This window comes from Dermacentor albipictus, chromosome 1, assembly GCF_038994185.2.
Source record: "Dermacentor albipictus isolate Rhodes 1998 colony chromosome 1, USDA_Dalb.pri_finalv2, whole genome shotgun sequence".
In the NCBI taxonomy this organism is placed as follows: domain Eukaryota; kingdom Metazoa; phylum Arthropoda; class Arachnida; order Ixodida; family Ixodidae; genus Dermacentor; species Dermacentor albipictus.
Window position 1 is genome coordinate 166,385,777 of NC_091821.1, and position 16,408 is coordinate 166,402,184.

General features: G+C 38.8%; 1 protein-coding gene across 21 annotated transcripts in view; it reads right to left on the minus strand.

The window, feature by feature from the left end:
- LOC135911558 (uncharacterized) overlaps nt 1-16,408 on the minus strand; it is a 412,939-nt gene that overhangs the window by 182,131 nt on the left and 214,400 nt on the right. The window lies entirely within an intron of this gene.

A 16,408-nucleotide genomic window follows, 5' to 3' on the forward strand; every position in this document is an offset into this window, starting at 1 on the left:
GCTCAACATTCAGGAATCACTGCGCTGCACCCTCTTTATTTTTGTGTTTCACATTGTGCCCCCAGCATTGCTAAACTTCACAGTGCCTAGTGACTTTTTTATCTGTGCCATGCACAGTAGCACACATTGCAACAGCTAGCTTATGAGGAATTGGCAGTCTTAGCATTTACTTTCTGTGGATGCCCTAATGATGTAGTCAGTTGAAGTGTTGGTTTCCAGCCACTGAAAGCATACTGACACACAATGTCAATCTTTTGTTGATTCACAATTATTTCCTTAGTGTGAATGTCATTGTGCTTCTTTAGAACAACACACTTATCATAACCCGGACATGCGAGAGTGGTTTGCATGAGTAGTGGTCAGCTTCACGGTAGATGCATGCAGCTTCAAACTGTTAAACATCTTTCAGTTTTCCTCACATGAATGCCAATGCTTCTTCTGTGGCTCTGATAAAAAAGATATAGTCTACTTGTGTAGTTAGGCTTAAGATTATGAAAATAAACATATGAAAACTTTGCTCCCCCCTTAAAATCTGTCCCTCTTCATTTTTATTACACACACACATGCACACGCACATACACACACATGCTGTCACAATGAAAACCAGCAGTTGTTAGTGCTTGTCCTATTAACTTTCTTGACCCTGTCCCTTTGTGTTTTTGTATAACTCTATAAACCACTTCACCCAACTTTACATCACCATACCCATATCTAAAAGTTAACAATAATGAAGGAAAGAAAAATGAAATTACTATTAGAGAAAATGTTGACAAAAACACATTACAAGAAGAAAATGGCATATACTTTCAGGGTGTCTACCAAGTTGACATTTCCAAATTCCCTGAGTTTTCCAGGTTTTCCCTGAGTGCCTTTGCGAAATTCCCTGAATGATGAAGAACTATGTTTTATGTCAAGACGGGCTGCAACCATATCGCCTGATGCTGTCACTCTTTAGTAAGCATATGAAATTTTTTTTAAAGAACCAACTTAATCCAATTTGAATACTAAGGAGTAGTGTTTATGTTATTCAAAAAAAAAAAAGAATAGAAGGGAGAGGTTAGTAAAATGCACAGCCAATAAAATGCCTTCGAAAGAAATTGCAAATCAAGTCAGCCATTCTCAAATACAAATAAAAAAGAGATGCATACAGAAGCAAATATTTTCGAGTCTGAGCTATTTATACTAATTTATTGCAAGCTCAGTGGTATGAGGCCCGAATTTTGTCACAATTGAGAGTTGCTCTCAACAGCTCGTAAGTCAACCTTGACTCTCCTGACATATACTCTCAGCCAGCGCACGAAGCCTCAGTGTTGTGTTTCACTGCTTTAGAGAGTTTATTTTTTTCTGTATGAGGGACACCTGCATCTTGGAATCAGCGAAGAGTTTTTTGAGCTCAGGCTCCTTCAAAGAAGCGCTCGCATACTTCATTCATCAATGCGTCGGTCCTTTCTGTTCTCGTGCTCCTTTTGTCTCGCGTTCACACTACAGACCATTTGAAGCATACTCGTGGTCAGTTTACAGTAAAACATCCAATTTTTCAGACCCCCTAGGGGCCGCGAAATCTTCCGAAAAATCAGGCAGTCCGAAAAAAATGCGTCTTTTACTGCTCTTAAGGGCTCAAATCGACACAGGCACGTCTGGAAAAGCTTTGAATCCTTGTCAGTACACTTATTAGGCATAGCGGTGCTCCTACTGTGACAGTAGAGGGCGGGTGCACGCATGTAAAATTAAGGAATACATACTGTGTCCCGTGACAATTGCCCCTTCCTACGCTTGTTAAGCTTTACCGCAATACTTTTGCTAATGCTTCACCGCGTCATACGATTGTACTGAGGCAAAACTAACTTTCAGGAACCAGCATTATGGAATGCGCCGTGCTTTCCGAGCTTCGAAGCCAAAATTATTGCTGACAGCGGAGAAATGAACACAGCACCGAACGGAAAGAAGCTTAATAGCGAACGTCGAAGCAGCTAGGCGTAGCGTTGCCGCAGTGGTGGCTACGGCTGCTAGCGGATCTGCGTGCGATAGCGCCGATTCGAGGCGGCGACGTAATCAAAATGGCAGCGGTGGTAGCTTTGATTAATGCCGTTTCGGACCTGCAGTCACGGCAAAACGTCCGGAAAATCGGACGGCGAAGAGTTCTTGCATCACAAATTTCCGACGTTTCGATACATTGACTCTATGGGGTGTGGTGGTGCCGCGAAGCCGTCCAAATTATCGGGAATCCGGAAAGTCGGTCATTGACTGTACACTGGCAACTCCTCCAGCCGACTGCAAGACGTCAAAGACGATTCGTTACGATTCCTCTCTGTTACACGAGCCAGCATTACCGCGACTTTCAACCCTTTCAATAAAATTGCTGCTAATTTTCCCTGATAGAGGCACAAATTCCCTGAGTTTTCCCTGAGTTTTTCCAGACTACTAAAAATCCCTGAGAATTCCCGGTTTTCCCGGTTTTCCCAGTTGGGAGACACCCTGACTTTATATATAACTGCAGCTGAAGCAGTAACAGATTCCCGAGGTTTACCTTCAAAGAAATGATCAATTAATCTCACTTTCTAAATTGACATAGTGCCTTCACATGTCATGCAACTAAGCAGTGCTAACAGTTTTGAAGTTAACCTTGGATTGGAAACTGTATGCTCCCTACCCCATTCACTGACACTACAAGCATTCAGATAGACTAGCTATAGAAAGCTGCAAGCCTAGGGAGGTCAGTAGCTCACTAACATATGTTGCCACATGATAAAAGTGAAAGCAGTAAAAGCTCCTTTGACAGCATTGATGAGCTTAAACAGAGAAAAACAGGCCCACAGCACTGTGTCTGTAGCTCAGAAACAGAGCACTGCATCAGTGTTTGTTTTCAACTCCTCCTTCTTGTGCGCTGTGAAAGAACCATGCATTACAACCTGTCCTTATGAGCCCTACGTGACAAAAAAGCTGCGAGCACAACGCACCAGTAGACACAAATTTGTATTTTTTTCAGTGGACATTAAGTATGTTGATATTTGTAGTCTAAAGGCTGGCCAAAATTGCAACCCAAGATGGTTTGTAAGATTAATAATGTCATTAATGCAAAGCTTGCAGAAAGTTTCCTTTTTATCAGTAGACACAACACATAAAAACAAGTTTGATGACTCAAGTGGTAACATAGGAGGGCTGTATGTAGGAGGGATGTGTGCATGTATGTATGTAGAAGTGCTTGTGCAACAACTATTTATGCTTCCAAGGAAACGCTAAGGAAAAGAGAAGAAAGCAGTGCCTTACGGTGAGACGCACATGAGAGGTGAAGTGCAGAACTGCAGAAGAAACAGTGCCTGCCTAAAAGCCACTTCCAATACTATGGAAAAATCCACATCTCGCCACAGCCAAAAATTTTGAATGCACCTAAAGGCAGTGATCAAGCAAAACCCGAAGAAGTAACACAAGATAGCCTGCTAGAGCAAAGTGGCAGTATCAGTGCAAATGACCTATTCAGGTGTTTTAGCATAGCAGATCTGCATACCAGTACTGCTGCCATTCCACACACCTGTCAGCTTTTAGACAGGCTATCTAATCTGTGCAGTTCCTTCCAGATGCACTTGCTGCTAAGGATTAGATAGCATGAATGAAAGCTGGCAGGTGGCCAGGGCAGTAGTGGTAACAATGAGTGGCAGTGTTAAGCAAAGAGAGTGTTCTTGCGTAGCATAATCTACAATCTAGTACACCAAGCTCCCCACCAGCAACATTCCAGGTTTGCATGCACTGGGCTAGCTGTGTAGCACATGCATGCCTGGCATTTTGCTGGAGTGGACTGTGGCAGTGGTTTGCGCATCGCAATACGCTAGAACAATCTATAACTGTATCACATTAGTAAGCCTCTGCTTGTATACTATGAATGTTCCTGATGGTAGTGTCAGTAAGTAAGCTGCTTAACAGCCAATAAGAAAGATAAGGGTGAACTAATTCCTCGGAAAAGGATATCCATGCCTTTCTTTGATAAGCACAGTGAAAGCTTGTAGTGATAAAATGTCTGCTAAAAAAGGTCACTATCTGTTTCTTGAATGCCATAAATGGAATTTAAACTTTACACCTATTCTATTTAACTTAATCAGTGTAAATTAACTACAACACTGGAAGGGTTTCATAAGACATTAGTAGGAGTAACAAAACTTTTGCTGCTCCTGCCAAGTCCATTCCAGCTTCTTCCTTCACAAGCAATAGTGCCAGGTCTGAAGCATTCAACTGTCATGAATATGATCACAAGATGGACTTTTTCATGGCAAGCATATTTTTCAATTAGCTTTCAATAACAATGTTGCCATCCTCACACTCGGTGTTTCTTTCAAGTACTGAAAGAGCAACTTGTAGAACAATGTTGCTCTGTGCAGTATTTCCATGAAATGCCATCTTTTCTGGTGTGATTGTCAGAAAGCTCAAAAAAGGCACACAACCTCCGAGTAAACAGCAGTGAAGCTCAAAACATAGCAGTGGGGAGCAGCATTGATTTCACAGAATAAATTTAGGCACCTGGAAGCCAGATGTATGTACTGAATTTCCTTTCATAGATTACTGTCGGTTACGAAATTTCAGATCTCTGCCTACTGCTTTTGAGTTCTCCGCAGTGACAACAAAGAATTTTATCTTTCCACTATCCCTCTCCAGTGTTTCGCTTCAAGAGAGATGATAAGGGCTACTAAAGTCTGATAGTTAATCTAACGCATTTGTAATGTAGAGAGCGAAATATGCGAGAAAAGTAACCAAAAATTCGAATTGTGAGCCTGATCAGGTCAGTTTACTTGGAGGTTTTTTTTTTTTCTTTTTTGTTCATGGGAGGCAAGATGAATAAAGATTTGGCTGGTTAGTTTTGCTTGCAGAGTTTAAAAGAGGGGACTAAATGCTTTAAGAAGAAGCAGGCAGAGACAGAAATAAGCTGAGATTACAATGACCTTTATTCAGTACATACATTCTAGTCCAGTTAGAAGGTAAGGTAACAACAAGCAAGGTCAGTCAGTAAAAGGAGACCAGGTTAGTCTTGTTAAACAAATATTTCAAGAGTTGTCAGAAAACAAGGCCATAATCATACAACACATTGCTTCTTCTGAATTAAAACTAAGATGTATTTAAGCTAGGAGAAAAGAACTAAAAGCAGTCGTTAAGCATGCACAAGGAAACTACTGCAAATCAGATAATCATCATTTCACCTAAGGAGCTACAATGTTGCCTCCTCAGCATAAGTTACAGTACTCACCAATGTTGCACAGTCAGATTTTGTACTCACAGAGAGAGGCACAATTCATGGCCAACCAAACTCACCTTCTGGATAAAGAAAAACTTTCTTACAGAGAGAGATGTTATGACTCAATAATAAATGTGGAAGTGAAAAACAAGACTGAACCTGTCAAATAGAGCAGAATAATGGACCTTTTCCTTTAACACTCAAGCCATCCATCATGTACAGTCAATTGAAATGTATGACAAACTGTCTTCCCCACTGCTATGGGATGCATATACAGCCAGCCTTAAAAGTTGAACAGCTGTTAGGTTATAAAAGCACGTTTATCTGACTAGTGCATAAATGCGAGGATTAGTAAGCAGTAAATGGAACAAAACATGAAAAGAGAAAATTTAAATACGACATGTGATTGAAATCTAAGGTGAATGGAGCCTCTCTAGCTGTTAAAGAAACACAGAGGAACACACAAAAAAATGTTAAGAACCTCAGTTCATTTGTGTTGCAACTGGGTAGAGACAGGCTATCTAAGAAATAAAAAACAGTACTAGTATATTCAATTTTTACTTTCACACCCTCAAAATTTCAACATTAAAGAAATGTCCTTGCTTGAAATTCCATCAAATCGAATATTTGATTATTGTACTGTTGATTAACCTGCCATTCTGCAAATGATGACACAATTAAAACACTTCTTTTTTGACCATCCAGCTCTTCTTCACCACTAGGTTTTGTTCAAGTGCCTACCCCAATTTCATTATTCTTCCTAACAACTGAACACATAGCAAGTTCTAGCTGTTTCTGAATATAAAAACTGCTAATATATCATTCTCATAAAAGAACACAATGCATAAAATTTGATGCTACAGTATGTTTTAAGGACCTCCTTGAAAGCATGCTCGAGAACATCCCTAGCTGTTGCAGAGCTGGTTCTGTGAGTAAACACACTTACTGTATGGAGCAGGACTACTTGAAGGGAAGTGGCAGCCAAAATTTTAGCACCATTTCTGAAACATTGCATTCACCTTATTTTTTAATCACACCTCGTATATTCAATGCCCAAACTACATCCTATTACAAATAAATTATGGTACTTTAAGCTACACATAATATTGCAGTGTCAATAAAAACATGAAATGCACTGTGCATAACAAGGCTTAGTATACCACACATGCTAAATGATACGATTCAACAGCAAAGCCAGTTTACTACAAATAAGTACAGCATAAATTATTTTTCTGAAATATGGCCTTACCAGCATGCAAGACTAAAGCATGGATGAAAGCAAAGCACACAAAAAGTTCCAAATGATGTTGCCACTTTGTGCATGCCTGTTTTCCATTCTGATTATTTTGCTTAAGGAAAGTGCATCAAGTGAATAGCGACTAGCAATGTTACTTCACTGAACACTCAACATAGCACTCAATGCACTTATAGAAAAACTGGTAATGCGAACACATGGCCTAAAGCCAGTAACACACATTTGGGGCATACCTTTAAATGTGGCTGTACATGCACGGCAGGGGTAAGAGATCAAAGATAAAGGCTAAAGATATTTTTCAGTTAGACATACATAGCACACGCTCTGCTTCTCTTTACGATATGTCTGCTGGACAGCAATGTGGAGGGCACACAAATCCTTGCAGTCACAAATACAGAACTAATGCTCTCTGGACTGCTGAAAAGTCACGCCTAAAAATGCTAAAGGAAAGTACACTTTCACTACTTATATAATATGTGCAACACTTTTAGCAAGTTATAGTAAAAAAAAAAAATAGTTTTTTGCAGGGCCTTATTGACACACTCCACAAATACAGGTGCCATAATACAATGAAATAGCTAGTTCAGGCAACCATGGCAATAAGTGTCAGCGATACAATACATTACCAAAATTGTGTTATTCGTATGCCATTAACTATTGATGTGCACAAACCCGCTATCAATTGCCACAATAAAAAGTCTTAAAAACAGCTGTTTCCAACATATTTTTCTTTTCTTCAGAAGTGTGCTGCTATTTAATTTCAAAGAGGAAGCTTTCTTCAGAAGCCTTTTGTTCCAGATCACCAGATTAAGTCGCACAATAATTACACCCTGCCAATAAAGTTGGGCAGCTTAACACAATGTGCTTTTCTTTTACTCACTGTGATTCATGTCTATATATGCAGCATATATGATGTGCACTTTTACGATGTGAACCACTCTCTATAAGTATACACTGCCTTAAGCTTACGAACAAATTAATAAATAAATAAAACAGCTGTTGTAAATGTGCACTGTAAATGTGTATTAGTTTTTTATTTGAAATCAACTTCAAAATCATTCTATTTTCATTAAACTATAACAAAATAACCGAGAGTCATAAAAGGCGCCCGTTATAGGCACCCATACTCAATATCTTTCCTTTCTAATGCTAGCACTATTAAAGTAAAGAAATGTCTCAACAGTGTCTGCAAAGCTAAGCATCTGAAGCATAGGAAAAATTAGAAAATCATGCTGACCCCACAGCTACAGGAAGCATAAACAAATGGCTTAGGAGGCAATAATGCATCTGCTAAGTATTATCAATGGCACCATTTTTCTACATAAGTACAAACATAACTGGGGCACTGTGGTTGAAAGCTCATGCAAACTGAAATGTGCTACACTTCCAGAACTGAATTTATGGAGTGGAAAGACAAAACCTTTCTGTTCTTTTTTTTCTTTTCTTTAGGCACTACATTTTACATTTATATGTTCAAAGTATGCAATGAGCCCCTACTAGTCTTGTTTACATGAAATGCATTGAGTGAATCTGTTGAATTTGCTAACACTGCTTACATAGTTGAGTACCTGGCACAGACATGTTAATATAGGGGCAAGCGTTAAGCGCAAAAGGCTGACCTCACAAATACACTATATGGCTGAAAGTGCTCAGATCAATTTTGTGCTCAGTATAAGCATTCTTTAGTTTTGCTTTCTCATATTGCATACTTCTTTTATTACCTTTTTCTTTTACACTCCATGCATCTTTTTAACAGGGCAAACTATATGCAATAGATCAAGTATTTACTAACTACTGCTGCTAAACCTATGAGTAACGCATTATGACACAAAAGTGGAGTACATCAATAAGGTCCCATTAGAAACAAACAAAAAAGATAGTTGTTTTATCTTGGGAAGATTAAGTCTAACAGCTTACAGCTGCAGATGAGAAGGCAATTTTGCAGCTTTCACAGACTTTCCGGCATTCAATTGTTCAATGACAGCACCCTGCACACGCCTTACTGACGGATTAAGTACTAATTATGTTAGCACAACAACCCAATAGTTTTCTGCAAGGGGACATATACCTGCATAGAGCAAATGTGACATGTGACCGCAACTCAGCACTTGGTTGCAGCTAAATATGTCAACAACATACTCTGCTTAGACCAATAAGTAACAGCCGCTATGGCATGCATCATTCATTATTCCATTTCAGTGAAAGCTTCAAAACTGCAACGATGCACTAGCATAAACTTCTTCTATTCCTGCAACCAGAAACTTTAGAGTAAGCAAAGACTTTAAAAATATTCTGAGTAGTGCATTTTATTAAAAATAATTTACTTTCCTTTTTTCAAAATAAAATCACTTTCACCAATATCCTTCCTGCCCAACTTTTCAAATGAACATTGCACCAACACTCCTTTGAACCTTGTACAAAGCTGCGGCAACTGTACATTAATGATGCTAAAATTGATGGATGCATGAATTCTTGATGCTACGGTGAGGTTAGCTGGCAAAAATAGAATCTTTGGGCCGCGTGATGTGTTCAGAAAGAGATGCACTATGAACACTGTACATGGGCCCCAAGTGGTACGAGGAAGGCTGCCACTACAGTCACTGGCACATAGCTTCTTTCCAAAAACTGCAGAATGTGCAACTAGAAAGCGCTGAACCATACAAAAACAGTGATGATATCACTGAGGAATAGTCTTCAAGCTTTTAATGCAGCAGTACCCAGGGCTTTTCTTTTTTTCAGTAGGCTTTTGCTACATTCAGAGGCATCTAAGTGAAGACAATATATCAAATTACAATAAATCACTTTAAAAATTCAGCGCAGTGCAGTGAAACTTATCTTTTTACACTATGAAAACAAAGGCAGTTAGTAAAAGCCATCTAAACTGCTAATTAGCAATCTGCTGACGTATAGCAATCTGCATGAACTCTAACCATTGCAGTTCATGAACTATAGTAATGTCTTTCACAATATCTAAACTGAACCAGAGAGTTAATTTAAGTAGCAATACCTGTCAAAACAATAAAATAAAGAAATGGGTCCAGTTTCTATTCATAGTTAGATGTAAAGTACTCAGAACATGAGTTTGCATAAGGTTCACTACAATAGTTATGCAAGTTTTAAAGATAGTGTACTTTAGTATTACCATAGCACACTCAGTGCTTTTGTTAATTACATTAGAGCAAAACCTAACAAAAAGATGCTATTTTAACACTACAAAGCTCAATTTTTTTTGCAGTTGCAAGTTATTGTGTGAGGTTCATACAATACACATCACAAGATTTAATTCGACCATGCTGCTGCACAGAACTGCATGCAGGAACTAGCACTATAAGCCAACTGCATTTACTGCAAATTGAGTCTACCTGAACCCTGTATGCTTTCTTGATAGCTTGGAAAAAACTGCAATTCTAGCAGTATTTTTCAAACACTGCAGAATTAAGCCAGAGGACCACATGGAACTGAATTTGGCACTTTAGCAGCAAACTGTTACACAACAAACAAATCTAGTAGCACAGTGCAACACCATGTGCTCATTTTACTGAATTCCATGCCACAATTAAGTGCCAAGCATTGCTTGCAGCAACCTCACTGTCACAGGGGGGGGGGGGGGGGGGGGGGGCAAACAGAGAATCTGCACTGCTGCAGGGCTGGCAGAGTCAATTCATCCTAATGATGTCTATACAGAGTCCAAGAAATGAAGGCATTCTTACATCATCTTGCAGAACATGAAGGAGCATTTATAATGGTAACAAACACAGTGGTAATAAACACTGCAGGTTTAAGATGCAGCAGCAACAAACGCTGCCCCTCATATAAATCCTTCAGTAGTACTTCCACAGGAAAGTGATGACTGCCAAAAGATTTTGAGTGGCTCTAACTGTCCCTACATTTCATATGCAATACATTTCATACGCAATGTTTCAACCTAAGCTTGCTTCTCTGCCTTGTTTGATGCACAATTCCTTTGTTGAATGTTATGTTTAAGAGCAAAAATGGGCCTCATCAGCTTTAGAATTGACAGAGCAGAATGAACTTGGATATTTTAAGCATTTTCATAGAGCGATGACTGAACGCCTCATGATTACTAAAACAAAACAGATAAAGTTATATGTCCGCATGGCAAGCTTAATCTCCAAGCATTGCTGAAGGACTACACCCGATTTCACACCGCCTGAAATGTTGGCATGCTAGCTACCCTTTGGCATTTTCTCTCTACAGCATTTGTGATTGTAATTTTGTCATTTTGAACTGGATAGAGCTATATTTCCAATAACACAGAAGTGAGTACCCTTAATCATACAGCAATTAATTTCTTCTTTAATCATTGCCTAGGCCATTGGCTAGGCCACTGACTATTACAGGCAGACAAACCAGATGCTGAGAGCATTGGGAACAATGATCAGTTCTATGTTCAGAGGTCTTTCACTCACACTGCAGGCTACCTACTTCTGATAGCATATACATTAACACAGAATATAAAATCTGGTTAATTCAGAGCAACACACCTAGTTTTTAAATGCCAAGCATCAAGTGCCTTTCACAGATGAAAATTCAATGCTGGTTCATCACTTGCTTACTCCACGTGGTCCACATGGTTCACACATTCCGAATTTGTAATAGCGCTTTTTAGTTGCCATCACTTGAAAATCGCCACATTAATCATACCTTATAATTAATGTGCACACACTAAATTCTGTCAGTTTGCTAGACTAATAAAAATACGTTTTTATCAATGCAAAATGTACTCAACTATTTTTATCAATTCTTATGTTGCATATCCCCATAATATAAGCCGCACTATGAGAAATATATGTAGAAGTATGTACATTAATGAGAACTAAAATTGCATTTCAATCACTGCCCAAAATTAAAGTTAATTTTAGACTATGAATAGTTAAGAAAGAATGTCTTATGTTAACGAGATCCTTTTAGGATATGTATACCAGTAAAACCTGATGATACCAGTAAAACCAATTAACTATTGCCTTGCTGTTTCTGATGCCATAAGCACTTATAAGAAAATAGAGTTTACAGTTCAATGAAGGATGAGACAATAGTAAAAGAGTATTCGCACATTTAAATAGCGAAAATGCCCTTGAAAAAAGCCCAGCATGTTCACACTTTATGGAAGCATGGATAATCTTTACTGGCTGATTGCATTCATATACTGCAGTTCTCATGTCATCAAGAAACAATGCGACTTTACCTTAGAAAGTAGAACAGGTAAATTTTTTTCATGAGACGTGTAACATCTTACAATACAAAGTATTTGCATGACTGCACACATGCATGACACCGCACATTCTCATTAAGAAAATTTGCCCATAACACAAGCACTGTGTGACATATTGTGGCAAATACTTTTTAAAAAAAAGTCCACAAGTGCATTTTCAAAAAACTTACACCTCCCATATCACAAGGTAAGCATGAAAATGACCCTTCTTAAAAAAAAGGTAGGAGGAAGTAGCTAGGAGAAAAATGCTGGTTCCTACAGGCAAACAGGTAAATTCCAAAACATGATTGAACTTTATCTTATTTCTTGGAAATTTCTTCTATAGTTGAACAACCTATCTGATTGTGGCATGGCTATCACAACATAAGAGTATACAAATACTTCGTGAAATAAGGATAAACTATAAGACTCTTTTAAGTTTCTCAAAAGATAGAAGTAGTGGTTTCAGAAAAAAAGTAAACAATATGAAATGCTAATTTCAAGCCTATTTCAACAGATTTAAAATACAGGAAGAAAAACAGAATGTCGACCAAACGCCGACCATTTTGGTTGGCGTTCTGTTTTTCTTCTTATTATGCCGTTACTTCCCAACCAGACAATATTTCATCAAGCTCTTGATTTCAGATTTCAAATATACTAGTCAATCAGTAGGGAATTCCATAAGGTCAGCATTCATACCCACATCCTGTGGTGTAGTTAATGTCAGACAAAAAATAGACACAAGTGGTGAAAAAAAAAAAGAAAAATGGACACGATGCTGAAATTTGTCACACTAATATATGACAAACTGGAAATAACAGTGCAGTGTTGTTCTTATGCACTACCATAGCAAGTTAAACTCACAAGTGTGGGCAGCACACTCTCTAAATTCCAGAAAATTATGCACCAATGCACTCACATTGCACCGCTGCAAAATTGAAATTTCAATACAGAGACTAATTATACTCTATAAGAAGTGCTGCTGTGGAGATCTCAAAGCTAATCCCACTTAAAATTGTTCCTTTATTTAGGCCTAACTATATGGCCATTTGCCTGCCAAGAACTTCTGCAATAAATCAGAAAAGTTCTAAAAAAGCATTTACATCTCAGAAAAGCATATAGCTTTTAAATAAAACCAGTTGATAGTCTGCGCTCTTTCCGTCTACCTCATTTTTTTCCTGTGTTCATTCTTCCTTAGGCACAACTCTTCTTCACATAAGCATAAAACGTTCGTCAGAAAAGTTCCAGGAATGCATTTTTGTTCCTTTTTCTATAAAATTCAAAATTAGGAAATGCATGTTCTCAAGTGACTTTGTATGTGCTCACAATAGCCACAGCCTTGGAAGGGTTTCTATGCTAACTCACTAGATGACAGAGCTGATTTTAGCCACCCACTGGTCAGCTTGTTGGTGCATTTAATTGGACGTTACACAAATAATGTGATGGACACAAATTCCCAGCAGAGAGTTAACATTGAGTTGTGCATTAGGCTAGAGGAAACCTCTAGTGAGACATGGAACATGATTCAGCGAGTATGAAGTGACGAAGCATTGTAAAAGAAGCAGTGTCTTTGAAGGGCAATAAAGGTTTTGGTAAGGCAAAACTTCACTGCAAGACAATCTCAGAGTCGGCTGCCCATCAACGTCACATACGTCTGAAAATGTGAAAGAAGTGAGGCAGCTAACACATGAAAATTGCGATGTTACTGTGCGCATGATATGCATGATATAAAAAAAATGGAACTGAACAGAGATTATGTCACCAGATGTTATGCAACAATTTGGAGAAACAGAAATTGAATGCAAAAGTCATTCCTCGTACACTAACAAACAGAAACAAACGAAATGATCAATTGCTGCTGAACATTTAGAAAGGGCCAGAAGTAATCCCACATATGTGCTGAGCATCCTTGCTGGAGATAAAAGTTGGTGCTACCAGTATGATCCTGAGGCAAAGCTACAAATCACCAAATGGCGAGGACGCAGTTCACCTGCCTCTAAAATAGTGAAGCAATAACCGTCAAGAACAAAAGATAAAGTTTATTGGACTTCTTTATGCTAGAGGCTTAGTGACCCATGAACACCTTCCTGAAGGGCAAAAAATAAACCAAAAGTTCTACATCAACATGTCAAAACATTTTGTACTGAGCAATACGGTGGCGCCATCCTGTTTTGTCACCATCTGGACAGTGGTTCTTATTGCAAGAACGTGAGTCCCCACATTACTGTATTAATTCAGGAATATCTGGCTGAACGCCATGTTCCTGCTCTACATCATCCTCCATATTCAATCAACCTGACACTGTATGATTTCTTTGTTTCCCCAAGCATAATTGCACTGAAAGAGAAGCATCATGAAGATATGGCAGAAAGCCAAACCTCTGCGACTCATGTGCTGAACGCATCCCAGATAAAGCTTTCTCTGATTGTTTCCATGGCCTCCAGAAACATTGGCAGCTGTGCATAGATAGTTGAGAGAACTACCTTGACAAGACCTACAGTCATTGCTTTGTAGGTTGAATATATTACTTTTTCAGAGCTCAGTCCTGGAACTTTTCTGACAAAGGTAAACTATTTATTTACAGACAGGATACTGCGCACATAGTTTTAAGTCAAAATGAAAGTTTGCATTTGAAATAATTAGAAATAATTTACTGTGCCACTATATATACAAGAAAAATAGTCTGAAGTGCTGAAATATGGGGTGCATCACAATTTTATGCCCATCAAAATCTTTGACCAACTGCAATGTAAAAGTTTTTGCATAGTCTCATTTCCTCAGTTCAGCTTGTCTTTATGACTAAGAGTTCACAGCCAAATCAAGGAACCTTTTAAGACAAACAAAATTAGCATTGCATGCCAGATAAAGTCTTCTTAAAAAGTCACATAATTTTAATTAGTTTTGTTACTTAGTTTTTACAGCTGAACAATTTTTTTTGTTTCAGAACAGTTTCATACCACATCATGCATAAACCAGTTAGTTTTTACAGCTGAACAATTTTTTTTGTTTCAGAACAGTTTCATACCACGTCATGCATAAACCACGCAAGGAATATAACCCATCAGATGTGAATTAACAAGGATAAAGCAATAAATTTTGTTCAAACATCATTAGGCTGCATTTGCAAGCCACAAATATAGAGTACAATATCTTAAGCCAGAAAGTAATGTTTTTAGATCCAGCTAACACAAAAGCTGGTCATTTAGTAAAATATGCTGAAGTGTTCGGCAGTCTGACTAAGCATAAAAAACTGTTTGTCCTCAATTCAGTGCATCAAAATGCTTACATGAACCTGCATACAAGCAAAGGTGGCCAAGTCCTCAATGTTACATTCTGTATACAAAACTTAATAAAAATGTTTCTCTTCAAAGGAAAGAAACATTAGTTTTATATGTATGCCAGAACTTTATAATACCAAGCAAAGTATGTGCCTTTCACTCAACTAGTTGTGTACGTTTGTGCTGAATTGCAGCTATTCATACACATACAGCAAACCCTCTTTATAACGAATCCGCTTTACTCAAATTATAGCTTTATTTGAAATTTCTCCAGTCCCGACCCAAATGCATACATTTTAAACAGGATTATTCGAAACATGCCAATAGGCTGCTCGATTTAGAGCAAACTGTCAAGGAGCACGTGTGCACTCGTGGCTTTTGCGCTAAATGAAATGCTCTGCGCTGGGCAAGCAAGCGACCCTCTCTGTCACGCCCTCCGCCATATTGCCACCTGCGCACCCTTTTTATCCATGCGGTGCCCGTGTACTATCAGCGACGAGTGGGTGCGCACTCACGGTGGCACTCAGCATCTTTGGCGCCCAAGCCCCTTGAATAAACTAACAGTAGCAACCACACAGTAAGAAAAACAAAAGCACCGATTCGCCTGACAATGCGTTCCAACTTGTATCCCGGCGAACCACCTGCTTTGTGGCACAAATCATAGAGGGCGCGGAAACTTGTTACTAGCCCCCAGAGCTTGCGTCGCCTGCAGCAGCCCAAGCACTATGTGGCCTTTAGCAAGGCATAGTGTGCTTTTTGTTTGACTAACTTGTTTGTTGCAGAGACATGTGCACATTTTCGCTATAGCTCCTGTGGGGCTGGGTGTGTGCACAAGCTAGTGGGTACCGCTTGTCCCCCGATGAAGTTTGCAGGATATTTCGTTGCTTTAAATTCATAAACATTTATTACTGTAAGTTGCAGTGTCATGGTAGGCGCTGCTAAACATGCAAATTTTTTACGTTGGTATGCTTTCACTAACGCTACATTTGTTATTAAAAATAACAGAAAAATAAAATGTTGTAAACTGCCTCATGTTTGTGTGCATTCAGTACATAAGTGAGATGTACAGCTTTGCTTACTTGAGCAGATTTCAGTATCAAGTTTTTATTCATGAACTTCAATTTCTGGCATATTTCGGCCTGTGCCGTGACATGCCTCAGCTGGCATGCTATACATCCTACAAGTCCTGCCACCTGACTGACATCTCCAGCTTCAATTAAAGCTTTCAGGTATACTTACACCACTTGATACAGCAACTGGTAGAAGCAGTGCAGTAAAATTATAAGGGCACTAATTCTAATGCCTTCAGGAACTTCAGCACTCTTCTGTTTTATTCTGGAACTATTTTTAAAACAATGTTATGCAAGTGACGGTCAAGAATAGTAGCAGACGGGCACAAGGCATTTCATACTGTTTTCAACTTCGATTGGCTTAGTGCCGGCAAG